This window comes from Oryx dammah, unplaced genomic scaffold (assembly GCF_014754425.2).
Source record: "Oryx dammah isolate SB20612 unplaced genomic scaffold, SCBI_Odam_1.1 HiC_scaffold_18, whole genome shotgun sequence".
Lineage (NCBI taxonomy): Eukaryota > Metazoa > Chordata > Mammalia > Artiodactyla > Bovidae > Oryx > Oryx dammah.
This window is the reverse complement of record NW_024070202.1, coordinates 9728025-9744342: the sequence shown is the minus strand read 5'-3', so window position 1 is coordinate 9744342 and position 16318 is coordinate 9728025. Positions and strand designations below refer to the sequence as shown.

At 41.0% G+C, this 16318-nt stretch overlaps 1 pseudogene; it reads right to left on the bottom strand.

The window, feature by feature from the left end:
* Window positions 1–1314: 1314 nt before the first annotated feature.
* The window catches only part of LOC120878267, a 49503-nt pseudogene continuing 34499 nt past the window's right edge, over window positions 1315–16318 (bottom strand).

Sequence of the window (16318 nt, the reverse complement as noted above, 5' to 3'; positions counted from 1 at the left end):
GCACAAACCGCTCCGGCTCCACGGAGCTCAGCCAGGAACTATCCGAGGCCGGCCCCAGGCTTCGTGCACCTCCCCGGTCCAAGCCGCTCGGTTTTGGCGCCCAGGTAACCCTCAGAGGCACAAACTTGTTTGGGACTGCGCTCTGCGCCCCTCCCGGGTCCGAGCAGCTCGGGAGCTTGGCGAGCGCGGTCGCCGGGACTTGTCCCCTTCTCTGTTTCTACTGCTCAGTTTTCTGGGTGTACTGCTGGCGCTCCTTGTGAGGCGGGTGGTGACTGTCCTGCATCCCCTGAAGTCTCAGCAAAGAAGCCTGCCTGCCGCTTTTCAGGTAGTCTCTCCGGGGCTGCGATTGCCCCTTTCCAGCCCTTACAGCTCTGGCTGCCTGTCCCCGGCGGGGGATGGTTGCAGCCGGCTATTTCCGTTCAGTCCTTTGTTCTGTGCGCGGTCCTGGCGGGGTCTTATGTTCGCGCTTTTCGCGTGGTAGCTATCCCCCAGTCTGGTTTGCTAGCCCAAGTTCGTTCGCTCTGGTTACGCGTGGGGCGTTTCTGCCCGCTTCTTACCGAGCGCGGCAGCCCGCGTCTCCCGCGCTTCCCTGCCCTGCCCGCACTTGCTAGCGGCGGCTGCAGGCGTCTGCGCGGCTTTTCCGCTGGGGGAGTTACTGTTGGGCTCGTAATCTGTTGGTTTTAATTATTTGTTTTTCCTTCCTGTTATGTTGCCCTCTGTGTTTCCAAGGCTCGCCTTAGACTCGGCAGGTAGAGTGTTTCCTTGTGTTTGGAAACCTCTCTTCTTAGAATTCCCTTCCCGGGACGGGCTTCCCTTCCCGGGATGGAGCTCCCTCCCCACCTCCTTTGTCTCTTTTCTCGTCTTTTATATTTTTTCCTACCTGGTTTTGAAGACACTGATCTGCTTTTCTGGTTGCCTGATGTCCTCTGCCTGCATTCAGAGGTTGTTTTGTGGAGTTTGCTCCGCGTTGAAATGATCTTTTGAGGAATTTGTGAGGGAGAAAGTGGTCTTCCCTTCCTATTCCTCCGCCATCTTAGGACCGCCCTATATATAGTAGTTTTAAACATGTCCTATTTTAAGGTTTGAGTCTGAGGAAGAGTCAGTTCTTGTAAAAGAAAGTGAATTACAAGCGTATCTTAGAGATTATTGTGGAGTCAGTCCTAGATCACTGCAGTGAAGTGAATATTGCAATTAGGTGTGTCACATGGAATTTCTTGGTTTCCCAGTTCATATGAAAGTTAAACTATATTAAGGGTGCAATAGCATGCTGTCTTAAAAATATATATATATACTTTAATTCAAAATGTTTAATTGCTAAAAAGTGCTAACCATCATCTGAGACCAGCAAGTCAATCGTTTTGCTGGTGGAGGGTCTTTTTTTTGTTTTTTTAAGGTTTTTTTGGTGTGGACCATTGTTGAAATCTGGGCTTCCTTAGTGACTCAGCTGGTAAAGAATTTGCCTGCAATGCTGGAGACCTGGGTCAGTCCCTGGGTTGGGAAGATCCCCTGGAGAAGGGAACGGCTATCCACTCCAATATTCTGGCCTGGGGTTGCAAAGAGTTGGACACAACAGAGTGACTTTCACTGTTGTAAAATCTTAAATTTGTGCAGTGTTGTTTCTGTTTTATGTTCTGGTTTTTTGGCCACGAGGCAAGTGGGATCTTAGCTTCCCAACCAGGGATCAAACCCACACCCCCTGCCCTGGAAGGCGAGGTCTTAACCACTGGACCGCCAGGGGAGTCCCAGAGGATCTTACCTGGATGTTGATGGCTGCTGACGGATCAAAGTGGTGGTTGCTGAAGGTGGGGGCGACTGGAATTTTTAAAAATAAGACAACAGACATGGAGTTTGGTACATGAATTGACTCTTCATCTCATGATTTCTCTGTTGCTTGTAATGCTATTTGACAGTATTTTACCCACAGTCGAACTTCTTTCAAAACTTAAGTCAGTCTGCTGCTTTATCAACTAAGTTTATGTAATAGACTAAATTCTTTGTTGTCGTTTCAACAGCCTTCACAGCATCTTCACAAGAATAGTCTCCATCTCAAGTAGCCACTTTCTTTATACATCCATAAGAAGCAACTTCTCATCCATTAAAGTTTTATGAGATTGCAGCAATTCAGTCATATCTTCAGGCTCAACTTCAAATCCTAGTTCTCTATTTCCACCACATCTGCAGTTCCTTCCTCCACTGAAGTCTTGAACCCCTCAAAGTCATCCATGAGGGTTGAGAGTCAGTCTTTTCCAAACCGCTGTTGCTGCTGCTAAGTCACTTCAGTTGTGTCCGACTCTGTGCGACCCCAGAGACGGCAGCCCACCAGGCTCCCCCGTCCCTGGGATTCTCCAGGCAAGAGTACTGGAGTAGGGTACCATTGCCTTCTCCAGTGCATGAAAGTAAAAGGTGAAAGTGAAGTCACTCAGTCGTGTCCGACTCTTAGCGACCCCATGGACTGCAGCCTACCAGGCTCCTCTGTCCATAGGATTTTCCAGGCAAGAGTACTGGAGTGGGGTACCATTGGCTTCTCCCAAACTGCTGTTACTGTTGATATTTTGACCTCTTCCCATGAATCAAAAGTTTCTTTTTTTCAATTTAAAATTTTTTCATTTTTTATGAAGATTCTTAATATCATCTATCAATACAATGATGAATCTTTACTATTCTGTAATAAACCATAATGGAAAAGAGTATGAAAAAGAATATATATATTCAGCTGTACTACACTTAAAAGTAAAGGTGAATCTTTTCCAGAAAGTTTTTGATTTACTTTGCTCAGATGTATCAGAGGAATCGCTATGTATGGTGGCTTGATCCCTGGCCTGCATAATGGGTGTTGTGTTAAGCAAGCAAGGAAATAACATTAATTGCCTGTGCATCTCCGTCAGAGCTCTTGGGAGACCAAATGTAATGTCAGTGAGCAGTAATATTTTGAAAAAAATCTTTTTTCCTGAGCAGTCGATCTCAACAGTGGACTTAAAATATTCAGTAAACCATGTTGTAAACAGATGCACTGTCAAGCTTTGTTGTTCCATTTACGAGAGCACAGGCAGGGTAGATGGAACATAATTCGGAAGAGCCATAGGATCTCTGGAATGATAAATGAGCTTCAACTTCAAGTCATTACCTGCATGATTCCCTAAACAAGAGAGTCAGCCTGTCCTTTGAAGCTTTGGAGCCAGGCACTGACTTCTCTCTAGCTATGCAAGTCCTAGAACGCATCTTCTTCCAATAGAAGGCTGTTCGTCCACATTGAAAATCTGTTGCTTAGTGCAGTCACCTTCATTAATTATCTCAGCTGGATCTTCTAAATAACTTGCTGCAACTTCTACATCAGTTCTTGCTGCTTCACCTTGCACTTTTATAGAGACAGCATTTTTTCCCCTTAAACCACGTGAGCCAACTCCTGCTAACTTCCAACTTTTCTTCTGCAGCTTCCTCACCTCTCGCAGCCTTTGTGAGTTAGAACTGAGAGTTAGGGCCTTGCTCTGAACCAGGCTTTGGCCTAAAGGAATGTTATGGCTGGTTTGATCTATCCAGACCATTAAAACTTTCTTCATATCAGCAATAAGGCTGTGTCGCTTTCTTGTCCATTGTGTATTCACTGGAGTAGCACATTTAATTGCTTTCAAGAACACTTCCTTTGCATTCACAGCTTAGCTGTTGGTACAAGAGGCCTAGCATTCAGTCTGTCTTGTGTCTTCCTCTCTAAGCTTTGAATTTAAAGTGAGAGACAGGGTAATCTTTCATTAGAACTCTTAGAGGCCATTGTAGTATTGTTAATTGGCCTAATTTCAATATTGTGTCTTAGGAAATGAGGAGACCCCAAGAGAGGGAAAGAGAAGGGGAGCCAGCTGGTCACTGGAGTAGTCAGAACATAAACAATATTTATCAGTTAAGTTCACCACCTGATGTGGGTGTGATTCGTGGCATCACAAAACAATTATAATAGAACATCAGAGATCACTGTGATAACCTAGAGGAGTGAGACAGGTTAGGAGGAGGGAGGGAGGTTCAAGAGGGAAAGGACATAAGTATACTTATGGCTGATTCATATTGATGGACACGAGTTAGGGGCATTTGTTCCTTTCTGCTTTCTTGCAGATGGGGAATACTGATTGTCGTTACACTCTGAGCATCAACTGAAGTGTCTATGGCAGAAGTATGCACTTGGGTCCTCATTATTCCCCTGCACATGGGAATGTGTCTTTACAGACTTGCTCAGCTTCTTCAGAATAACTTTTTCTCCTGACCAAAGCCATATCTGACTGCATTTCATGTAAGCATGATACACTTGACTAAAGCTTGTTCATTTAGCTAAAATGTGATAATGTATGCACAGAATTAAAGTTTAGCTGAGTGTGTATGTTAAAATAATTAAAAGTTCTATAGATTATATATTTAATTGATAAGTAAAAATAATTACTGTTAAAAAACTAAAACTAGGGCCTAGTCATCCTGAGTGTACTTGTGCACAGGCGTTCATGAACTGCAGGGGGAACTGTAGACAGCAGTTTGGCTTATACAGTTTTCTAACATCAGCTGTAAGTCTGGCTTGATAATTCAAACTAAGTAAAGAATCCTTTAAATACCAAGAAAGTTAGCAGGGAATCATTTCATTTGTAGATTTTGTCAGCTCTGAAGCTGGAAGAAATAAACTGATACTCTTGTATACAGTTTTTCCCCTTGATTACTATTTGCTTAAAAGAATACAAAAGCTATATTCCTTGAATGGTTACTCTTTCCTTTTAAGCTAATGTTACTGTTGAGTTGTTTCAGGCAGTTCCAAAATGATATGATTCGGGCACTTTTTGCATTTTAACCTGAGTTTGTAGTTCTCTTCTTGTTTGTTACACGATCTCAACTCTTAGTATTATGCAGCGATGTCTTTGAACTTTTTCAGTTGTACTGCCAGATCCTCTGTTCTTGTTTAATGTTCATCTTTGAACTTGGAGGGTGTTTATTATATGTCTGTATAAAAAACCTCACATAAGGTAGTGTGGTCTCCACATGATTGCAGTTGATATGGTTAGTTAGCTTTCATTCTTTTGGAACTTGACGATTTTTTTGTTTGTTTGCTTATTTGTTTTTAGTAAAGATTTTAATGATTCCATCTGAAGTGAGGAAATCAGATTTTGTTGTAAGACTGTTATATAACAGACACATTATTAACCACCCTTGGTTTCTGTGTTGTTGAGAAGACCCTGCGTATGCAAGTGTGTATGCTCCTGGGTCTCCCAAGCTGTTTTGATGACTTCATTGATAACTCTCATTGGCTGAACAGTTCTAGTCTTGAGGATCAGTGTGTGAAAGAGAATGGCAGAATTGGAAAGAAAAGTAAAATACCTTTATATAAAGCACCATATGTACAGTGCATGCCCTACATTTTTTCTGGTAGCTACAAAAGAGGTTGAAATCTCTGCAGTTAAGTGCTGTCTTTCATGTCTTTACTGTCTGCATCACGCCTTCATGAAGTTGAATTCTGGTCCACACTCTACCTGGCATCTGGAAACTTGACAGCAAACTCTAGAACAGAATGGTCATCATGCACGGAAGGGTGCTTTTTCTCTTCCTGCCTCTGCAGCTGGTTAGTACCTATTTAGATAAGCTTTGCTTTGTACTCTGCAACTTTATTCCCTAGAGTCAGTGAACAAAGGAGTCACTTGCATAATTGCTCGACCAACTCGATCCCTCAGAAATCTAAGTCCACCCCTTTTCCTTTCTTTTCCCAGTCAGACTAATACTTATATATTTACCACAGTCAAAGTCTCTGCCAAAATTGAGGCCCTTGGTAGCCTAGAAGAGTGTAGTAGTAGCTTTGATCATTGGTTTGTTTATAAAAATAACATTTTATCCTGATTGCATACTAATCATATAATTACACAATGTTGTAATTATATGAAGTGTTGTAATATAGGAAAACACACAAAATACCTATAATCCTCATATTCAAGAGATAGCACTTGATAATATTTTGGTATATAACTTTCTAGTCTTTCTTTCTTGTGCATATGCATTATGTGTGAAAAATAATCTCTTTTCTATAAAATGAATAATTTAACACATATTTGCTGAATACTAATTGTGTACTGTTGTGTTTGACACTGGATTATTGTAACTTTTAAACATTCTTATAAATGTACTATGCACATTCTCCTTAATCGCACACCATTTATAATCTGTTTTTAGATAAATTTGAGCCTTGACCACCCAGCTCCACTGTGGTTAAGGGAATCTGCCATTTGAGAGCAATAGGGAAGAGAGCTGGGACTTCCCTTTTGGCTCAGCGGTAAAGCATCTGCCTGCTGATGCAGGAGACATGAGTTCAGTCCCTGGGTTGGGAAGATCCCCTATGGAAGGAAATGGCAACCCATCCCAGTATTCTTGCCTGGGAAATCCCCTGGACAGATGGGCCTGGCAGGCAGTCCATGGGGTCATGAAGAGTCGGACTTGACTTAGTGACTAAAACGACAACAAAACAAGGGAAGAGAACTGGCTTCCAAGGAGGCCTGGTCTGAGTTTGTCAGGTCAACATGTGATACTATGTTCAGAGCTTGGTGAAGGGATCCTTTATTGTTTTCACTCAGTATGACAGAAGTTCCTGGAAAGGTCATCAAAGGACTGATAGAAAAGCAAGAGGAGTACTTGGAGAGGTATTATTTGAGAATCATCTTCGAATTATATGTTAAATTAATAGTCGGATAATGTAATGGTTAGACCTCATGGCCAATATTGAACTATTTAGATATAAAAGACATTAAATACTTCTAGATCATATATTTGAATCTAATTTTCCCAAAGATGATTCAGAATTGAAGCTTCTGGTATCAATTATCTTTAATTTTGACATATTCTTCTCTAGAAGGCTTCCCAGGTGTCACAGTTGTAAAGAATGAGCCTGTCAATGCAAGAGACGCAAGAGATGAAGGTTTGATCTGTGGATCTGGAATATCCCCTGGAGGAGGAAATGGCAACCCACTCCAGTATTCTTTCCTGGAAAATTCCATGGACAGAGGAGCCTGGTGGGCTACAGTCTGTGGGGTCTGTAGAGTCAGACACAACTGAGCAACTAACCATGCACATTCTTCTTTAGGCAATTCTTGGACCCATTTTTTTTAAACCCCTAACCTTTTCACCTTTAACCAAACCCTACTCTGAGATATTCTGTACACTGTCCCTGAAATAAATTCACAGACCTGGCTCTATCGCTCATGGAGCTTACAGGCCAGCAGAGGAAGAGAGATACGCCGTTAAGCATGCAAATAACTAACTATAAATTGAGAAAAGTGAAGGAAGCAGAGCTCTTGGATAGAGAATATAAGATGAGACTTGAATGAGGAGATAGCCAAAGAACCGTGCAGAACATTTCAGACATAGGGAACAGTTGATGTGAAGACCCTGGTAGTTAGTAAGTCTTTGGAACTGAAGGATGCCAGGTGCAGCTGGAGAATAGTGAGTGCCTGCTGAGTGGCTTTAGAAGGTGTGATAGTGATGGGCAGGCACATGGAGAGGTAGAATCATGTCAGATGTAGGGCCTCAAAGTCCGTATGATAGGAAACTTGGATTTTAAGGACAATAAGAAACCACTGAGAGAGAGTAAGCAGGTAAATAATATTTAGAAGGATAATAATATTTACATTTAAAAATAATTTCTATAGCTTAAAGTGAATCAGTTAGAATGGAACCACTGGAGAAGCATGGCGATTAATAAGAAGGCCATTGTAGTAGTTCAGGCAGGAAACGATGGTGACTTGGGTGAAGGTGCTAACCTTCAGTGTGGTGACAGCAGATTTAGAAAATGTTGATGGATGCACTCTATAGCACCACTATCCAATAGAAATATAATGTGAACCACAAATATAAGCCAAATGTATCTTTAAAAATTTCTCGTGACCATATTAAAAAAGTAGAAGGAAATAGATTGATTTTAATAATATATTTTATTTAACCCAATATATTAAAAATATTATTACTTGAACAGAAAATCAATATAAAAATTATTAGTTATGGGGTCGCAGAGAGTCGGACATGACTGAGCGAAAAAAAAAAATTATTAGTTGCTTTTCTCTTTTGTGTACTAAGTCTTCAAAATCTGATAGGTATTTTATACTTAAGCACATGTCAGTTTGGTCCAGCCCCTTTTTAAGTACTCAGTGGCCCCATGTGGCTGACAGCCAATATTAGATAATACAGCTGTATAGAATTTGGTGGCCCATTGGATGTAAGGAATTAGGGAGAAGGGGAATTCTAGGATAACCCTATGACTTCGAGTTTGAATGATGAGTATGTGGTAGTACCTTTTGAGATGAAACAAATTGAGGGCAAGAAAGGGTTTAAGATAGAGGGAATAAAGACTCAGCTTTAGACATGATAAATGTGAAATGTATGTAGAGACAACCTTGTCACCCCTGTGAATTAGCTGGCAATGACCTGGCTCCTTTTTCCCCGAGTAGGAGAGGCTGCACTCTACTACTCTCCCCCAAAGAATGCCAGGATTGTTCCGAGTACTGACAGACCTGTTTCTTGAGAACCAGGTGCCCCAAATCTAGGGCTTGCACCCACAAAACCAAGTGCAATAGTGGAAGGGGGCAGGATTGCTCTGCTGGAGGATGTACTCACAGTGTGTTCAGTTCCTCACTGGCCCAAGCAGGCCTCCCCACAGGATGGCTAGACGACAAGAGAATCAAGCAACCTGCAGACTTTCTGTTGTGAATTAGTTCCAGTGTGCTCCAAGAAATGCTTACTGGTATTTATGAGGAGCCCTTAACTAGACAAAATATGCTGGAGGGAACTTCAGGTAGGCATGCCAGATAAGCCATTTGAATATATGAATGGAGGTTGGAAGGGAATTAATTTCCTTTTTTTTTTTTTTGCACCTTTATCAGAGACAAAGGCATACAAATAATATTTAAATCCTTAATAATGGTTTAGAGGAGCAGCAAAGAGTACAGTGTGAGACCCAGGCTGAGGTTCTCCAAATTTTGAGGTTAGATGGGGGAAAAAAACTAGGGCTGCTCAGAGCCATGGAACCTAGGAGAACAGAATATTTTGAGAAGGTGGCAGTGGCCAGCTGTGGCAATGATGTGGTCAGAGGTGGAACAGGGGTTCTTCAGAGGTTTCACTGTTGTCCTCTGATGATATGCCAGCCCTGCCTTCAAAGCCCTCCACCAGCTGCTGCTTATTCTCTGCTCTTCCTACACCTTTCTGATTTTTGTTTTTGTTTCCCTAAGCCTGTTTTTGTGCTTTCCCCCATCTCTAGTTGCAGGATGTAGTGCTTTTTATGTCTTTTAACCTTCAATCCTTACCTCAGTTGTTTCATGTGATTTGCTATGTTGTTGTTGTTCAGTCATTCAGTCGTGTCAGACTTTGCTACCCCATGGACTGCAGCAAGCCAGGCTTCCCAGTCCTTCACTCTCTCCCTGAGTTAAACTCATGTCCACTGAGTTGATGATGCCATCCGACCATTTTTGTTCTCTGTCGTCCCCTTCCGCTTCTACCTTCAATCATTCCCAGTATCAGGGGGCCAAAGTATTGGAGCTTCAGCTTCAGCATCAGTCCTTCCAATGAATATTCAGGACTGATTTCCTTTAGGATGGACTGGTTGGATCTCCTTGCAGTCCAAGGGACTCTCAAGAGTCTTCTCCAACACCACAGTTCAAAAGCATCAATTCTTTGGAGTTCAGCCTTCTTTATGGTCCAACTCTCACACCCATACATGGCTACTGGAAAAACCATAGCCTTGACTAGAGGGACCTTTGTTGGCAAAGTAATGTCTCTGCTGTCTAGGTTGGTCATAACTTTTCTTCCAAGGAGCAAGTGTCTTTTAATTTCATGGCTGCAGTCACCATCTGCAGTGATTTTAGAGGCCAAGAAAATAAAGTCTGTCACTGTTTCCATTTTCCCCCATCTATGGAGAAGCTCTATACAGTCAGCAAAAACAAGACCAGGAGCCTACTGTGGCTCAGATCATGAACTCCTTATTGCCAAATTCAGACTTAAATTGAAGAAGTAGGGAAAACCACTAGACCATTCAGGTATGACTGAAATCAAATCCCTTACAACTACAGTGGAAGTGACAAATAGATTCAAGGGATTAGATCTGATAGACAGAGTGCCTGAAGAACTGTGGATGGAAGTTCGTGACATTCTAGAGGAGGCAGTGATAGAGACCATCCCCAAGAAAAGAAATGCAAAAAGGCCAAACGGTTGTATGAGGAGGACTTACAAACAGCTATGAAAAGAAGAGAAGTGAAAGGCAAAGGAGAAAAGGAAAGATACACCCATTTCAATGCAGAGTTCCAAAGAATGGCAAGGAAAGAGAAGAAAGCCTTCCTCAGTGATCAATGCAAAGAAATAGAAGGAAACAATAGAATGGGAAAGACTAGAGATCTCTTCAAGAAAATTAGAGATACCAAGAGAACATTTCATGCAAAGATGAGCTCAATAAAGGACAGAAATGGTAGGAACCTAACAGAAGCAGAAGATGTTAAGAAGAGGTGGCAAGAATACACAGAAGAATTGTACAAAAGAGATCTTCATGACCCAGATAATCATGATGGTGAGTTCACTCACCTAGAGCCAGATATCCTGGAATGTGAAGTCAAGTGGGCCTTAGGAAACATCGCTACAAACAAAGCTAGTGGAGGCGATGGAATTCCAGTTGAGCTATTTCAAATCCTGAAAGATGATGCTGTGAAAGTGCTGCACTCAATATGCCAGCAAATTTGGAAAAATTAGCAATGGTCACAGGACTGGAAAAGGTCAGTTTTCATTCCAATCCCAAAGAAAGGCAATGCCAAAGAATGCTCAAACTACTGCACAATCTCACATGCACTACATGCACTCATCTCACATGCTAGTACAATAATGCTCAAAATTCTCCAAGCCAGGCTTCAACAGTACTTGAACCATGAACTTCCAGATGTTCAAGCTGGTTTTAGAAAAGGCAGAGGAACTAGAGATCAAATTGCCAACATCTGCTGGATCATCGAAAAAGTGAGAGAGTTCCAGAAAAGCATCTATTTCTGCTTTATTGACTATGCTAAAGCTGTTGACTATGTGGACCACAACAAACTGTGGAAAATTCTTCAAGAACTAGGAGTACAGACCATCTGACCTCCCTCCTAAGAAATCTGTGTGCAAGTCAAGAGGCAATACTTAGAACTGGACATGGAACAACAGACTAGTTCCAAATCGGGAAAGGAGTACATCAAAGCTGTATATTGTACCCTACTTATTTAACTTATATGCAGAGTACATCATGTGAAATGTCAAGCTGGATGAAGCACAAGCTGGCATCAAGATGCTGGGAGAAATATCAATTACCTCAGATACTCAGATGACACCACCCTTATGGCAGAAAGTGATGAAGAACTAAAGAGCCTCTTGATGAAAGTGAAAGAGGAGAGTGAAAAAGTTGGCTTAAAGCTCAATATTCAGAAAATAAGATCAAAGCATCTGGTCCCATCACTTCATGGCAAATAGATGGGGAAACAGTGGAAACAGTGGCAGACTATTTTCTTGGGCTCCAAAGTCACTGTAGATGGTGACTGCAGCCATGAAATTAAAAGACGCTTGCCCCTTGGAAGAAAAGCTATGACCAACCTAGAGAGTTTATTAAAAAGCAGAGACATTACTTTGCCAACAAAGGTTGATCTAGTCAAAGCTGTGGTTTTTCCAGTAGTCATGTATGGTTGTGAGAGTTGGACTATAAAGAAAGTTGAGTGCTTAAGAATTGATGCTTTTGAACTGTGGTGTTGGAGAAGACTCTTGAGAGTCCCTTGGACTGCAAGGAGATCCAACCAGTCCATCCTAAAGGAAATCAGTCCTGAATGTTCATTGGAAGGACTGATGTTGAAGCTGAAACTCCAATATTTTGGCCACCTGATGTGAAGAGCTGACTCATTTGAAAAGCCCCTGTTGCTGGGAAAGATTGAATGTGGAGGAGAAGGGGATGACAGAGGATGCGATGTTTGGATGGCATCACCGACTCAGTAGACATAAGTTTGAGTAAACTCCAGGAGTTGGTGATAGGCAGGCCTGGCATGCTGCAGTCCATGGGGTTGCAAAGAGTTGGACATGACTGAGCGGCTGAACTGATTTTGCCATGAAGTAGTGGGACCAAAGGCTATGATTGTAGTGTTTTGAATATTGAGTTTTAAGCCAGCTTTTCCACTCTTCATCAAGAGGTTCTTTAGTTCCTCTTTGCTTTCTGCCATTCAGTTCAGTTCAGTCGCTCAGTCGTGTCCAACTCTTTGCAACTCCATGAATCGCAGCACACCAGGCCTCCCTGTCCATCACCAACTCCCGGAGTTCACTCAGACTCACGTCCATCGAGTCAGTGATGCCATCCAGCCATCTCATCCTCGGTCGTCCCTTTCTCCTCCTGCCCCCAATCCCTCCCAGCATCAAAGTCTTTTCCAGTGAGTCAATTCTTCGCATGAGGTGGCCAAAACTGGAGTTTCAGCATCAGCATCATTCCTTCCAAAGAAATCCCAGGGCTGATCTCCTTCAGAATGGACTGGTTGGATCTCCTTGCAGTCCAAGGGACTCTTAAGAGTCTTTTCCAACACCACAGTTCAAAAGCATCGATTCTTTGGTGCTCAGCCTTCTTCACAGTCCAACTCTCACATCCATACATGACCACAGGAAAAACCATAGCCTTGACTGGACGGACCTCAGTTGGCAAAGTAACGTCTCTGCTTTTGAATACACTATCTAGGTTGGTCATAACTTTCCTTCCAAGGAGTAAGCGTCTTTTAATTTCATGGCTGCAGTCACCATCTGCAGTGATTTTGGAGCCCCAAAAATAAAGTCTGACACTGTTTCCACTGTTTCCTCATCTATTTGCCATGAAGTGATGGGACTGGAGGCCATGATCTTCGTTTTCTGAATGTTGAGCTTTAAGCCAACTTTTTCACTCTCCTCTTTCACTTTCATCAAGAAGCTTTTTAGTTTCTGTTCACTTTCTGCCATAAGGGTGGTGTCATCTGCATATCTGAGGTTATTGATATTTCTCCTGGCAATCTTGATTCCAGCTTGTGTTTCTTCCAGTCCAGCATTTCTCATGATGTACTCTGCATAGAAGTTAAATAAGCAGGGTGACAATATGCAGCCTTGACGCACTCCTTTTCCTATTTGCAACCAGTCTGTTTTTCCATGTCCAGTTCTAACTGTTGCTTCCTGGCCTGCATACAGATTTCTCAAGAGGCAGGTCAGGTGGTCTGGTATTCCCATCTCTTTCAGAATTTTCCACAGTTTATTGTGATCCACAGAGTCAAAGGCTTTGGCTTGGTCAATAAAGCAGAAATAGATGTTTTTCTGGAACTCCCTTGCTTTTTCCATGATCCAGCGGATGTTGGCAATTTGATCTCTGGTTCCTCTGCCTTTCTAAAACCAGCTTGAACATCAGAAAGTTCACAGTTCACGTATTGCTGAAGCCTGGCTTGGAGAAATTTGAGAATGACTTTACTAGCGTGTGAGATGAGTGCAATTGTGCAGTAGTTTGAACATTCTTTGGCATTGCCTTTCTTTGGGATTGGAATGAAAACTGAGCTTTTCCAGTCCTGTGGCCACTGCTGAGTTTTCCAAATTTGGTGGTATATTGAGTGCAGCACTTTGACAGCATTATCTTTCAGGATTTGAAATAGCTCAACTGGAATGGCATCATCTCCACTAGCTTTGTGTCTGCCATTAGGGTGGTATCATCTGCATATCTGAGGTTATTGACATTTCTCCCGGCAATCTTCATTCCAGCTTGGGCTTCATGTAGTCTGGCATTCCATATGATATACTCCTCATATAAATTAAATAAGCAGGGTTACAATATACAGCCTTGATACACTCTTTTCCTATATATTCTTTTGCTATATGTTGTGCATCTGTTATACTTATTTGGATACCACTTCTGGATGTCAAATGTTAACTTCAATTCATAAGATATTTATTAATAATGAATTAATAATAATAAGGGTTGACAGTATAATCAGGAAAGTAAGTGCCTGTGCTATTTTTTAGACCAGTGCTCCACAATAGAAGTTTCTGCAACAATGGAAATTGCTCTGTCTGGTATATCTAGTAGGCACTACCTCATGAGGCTATTGAGTATTTTAAATGTGGCTCAAGAGACTGAGGAACTGAATTTTATTTAAAAAAAAATTTTAATTAATTAAAATGTAAATTTAATTAGCTATATATGGCTAGTGCCTACCATATTGGAGAATGCAACTTTAGACCTTATGTTCTGCTAATAAAGTCTCTCCATAGCAATAGAGAGTTTGGTCATACTGTTCTCATGCATATGTCTGGTAACCCATCTTCAAACAACATAAGCAAGCCTATTTTATTTTTTAGGTCCTCTGTAGCCATGCGATTTTTACATTCTATTAGTGAGGTGGCCCCTGAAATTTTTGTGCTCAGTTTCAAAACGTCTTTTACATCTGAAAACCTGTATAGAAACTACCTGGAACGATGGTTATAAAACCTGCTTGATTAGATTTTTACAATCATCCAGTGAGCTGTTGCTTTTATTTACAGTTTTTTTTTCCCTAAGAACTTACCAGTTATTTCTCTAAGACAAAAAAGTTTTCACAATCTATGTCCATCCATAGGCATTAACTTTCTGTCATATGACTCATCTTTCTCTAGACTCTGATTTTACTTCTTTTGTGTCTTACCCCTCTTTTCTAGACTCCAAAGTACAATACCAGAATTCTTGTTACTTGATCTTGAACGTCAATTTACACATTGTTGCCTCAACTCACTTTGTATTCTAAACCGTTTGCAATCTCAGAACTTTGTTCCTCAAGCATGTATTACTGTACTTCTAATTTACTTTTTTATAGCTTAAGGATCATTCTTTATGAGTACACAAGAAGCTGCTCCTTCTTTTTTTAATGGCTGCATAGCAGAACTTTTGGATGGGTGTACCATTATTTATTTAACTAATTTTAATCAAGGGGCATTTAATCTATTGCCATAAAAATTTTTCTGCAGGGATGTCTTTCCATGTCATTTTTTTAATGTGTACAAAATATCTATAGGACATATTCTGAGAAATAGAATTGTTGGATCAAAGATATGTGCATTTAAAATTTTGGTAGATGTTGCTGAATTGCCTATGGTATCTATTATATTTCTGGGCTTTCCTGGTGGCTCAGCAGGTAAAGAATCAGCCTGCAATGCAGGAGACACAGGAGACGTGGGTTTGATCCCTGGGTTGGGAAGATACTCTGGAGAGGGAAATTGTTACCCACTTCAGTATTCTTGCCTGAAAAATCCCATGAACAGAGGAGCCTGATGGGCTACAGTTCAGTGGGTCTCAAGGAGTCAGACACGACAGAGTGACTAAGCGCTCACACACACTTCTATCTACCAACAATATGTGAGGATGCCTGTTCTCCTTCACCAACAGTAGGTTTTTCTTTTTTATCAGTACCAATCTGTTAGGTAAAATTGGTGTCTCCTAACTTCAACTGGGGTTTCTCTGGTGACTGACTCAGTGGTAAAGAATCTGCCTGCCAACGCAGGAGACACAGGTTTGATCCTTGGGTCAGGAAGATCCCCTGGAGGAGGGCATGGCAACCCATTCTAGTATTCTTGCCTGGAGAATCCCATGGACAGAGGAGCCTGGTGAGCTACAGTACATGGGGTCTCAAAGAGTTGGACAAAATAACAATAACAAACTTCAATTGACATTTGACAATTGACATTATTATGAGTGAAGTTGAGCATCTTTTCATATATTTAAAGCCTCATGTATTTCTTTTTCTTTAAATTGTCTTGTGCCTATTGATCATTTATCCCTCACAAGTGAATTCTTTGTCTTTTTGCAGGACCTTTTTGTGTATAAAGGAAGTTAGCCTTTAGGCTGTAATAATGCTGTATTCTTTTCCCTAACTTTTAACTTTAATCTTTTTTTTTTTATGTAGAGTATTTTAATTTGCACGAACTTGGTTTTATTAGTTTTTCTTTCATGATTTAGAAAGGCTTTCACATTCCAATATTATAAAATCATTCTCCATGTTTTCTTCTAGTACTTTATGATTAAAAATTAAAATTTGATCCATTTCAACACCATTTGTTGAATAATTCTTCACCAAGAAATATTTGTTTCATTTCTTTGCTATTATCTGTCATATCATATTGTTTCCATTTATTCTTTCTACATATGTGTGACTTGTAGCATTTTAAAGTTTTTCTTTATATAGCTTTGACACAGTTCTTGCTAAATTTTATTACTAGGCATTTAATCTTATTATTGCTATAGTTTTAATAAATGGGATCTTATTAATATAATTCATTGTTTTGTAATTGACTGAAG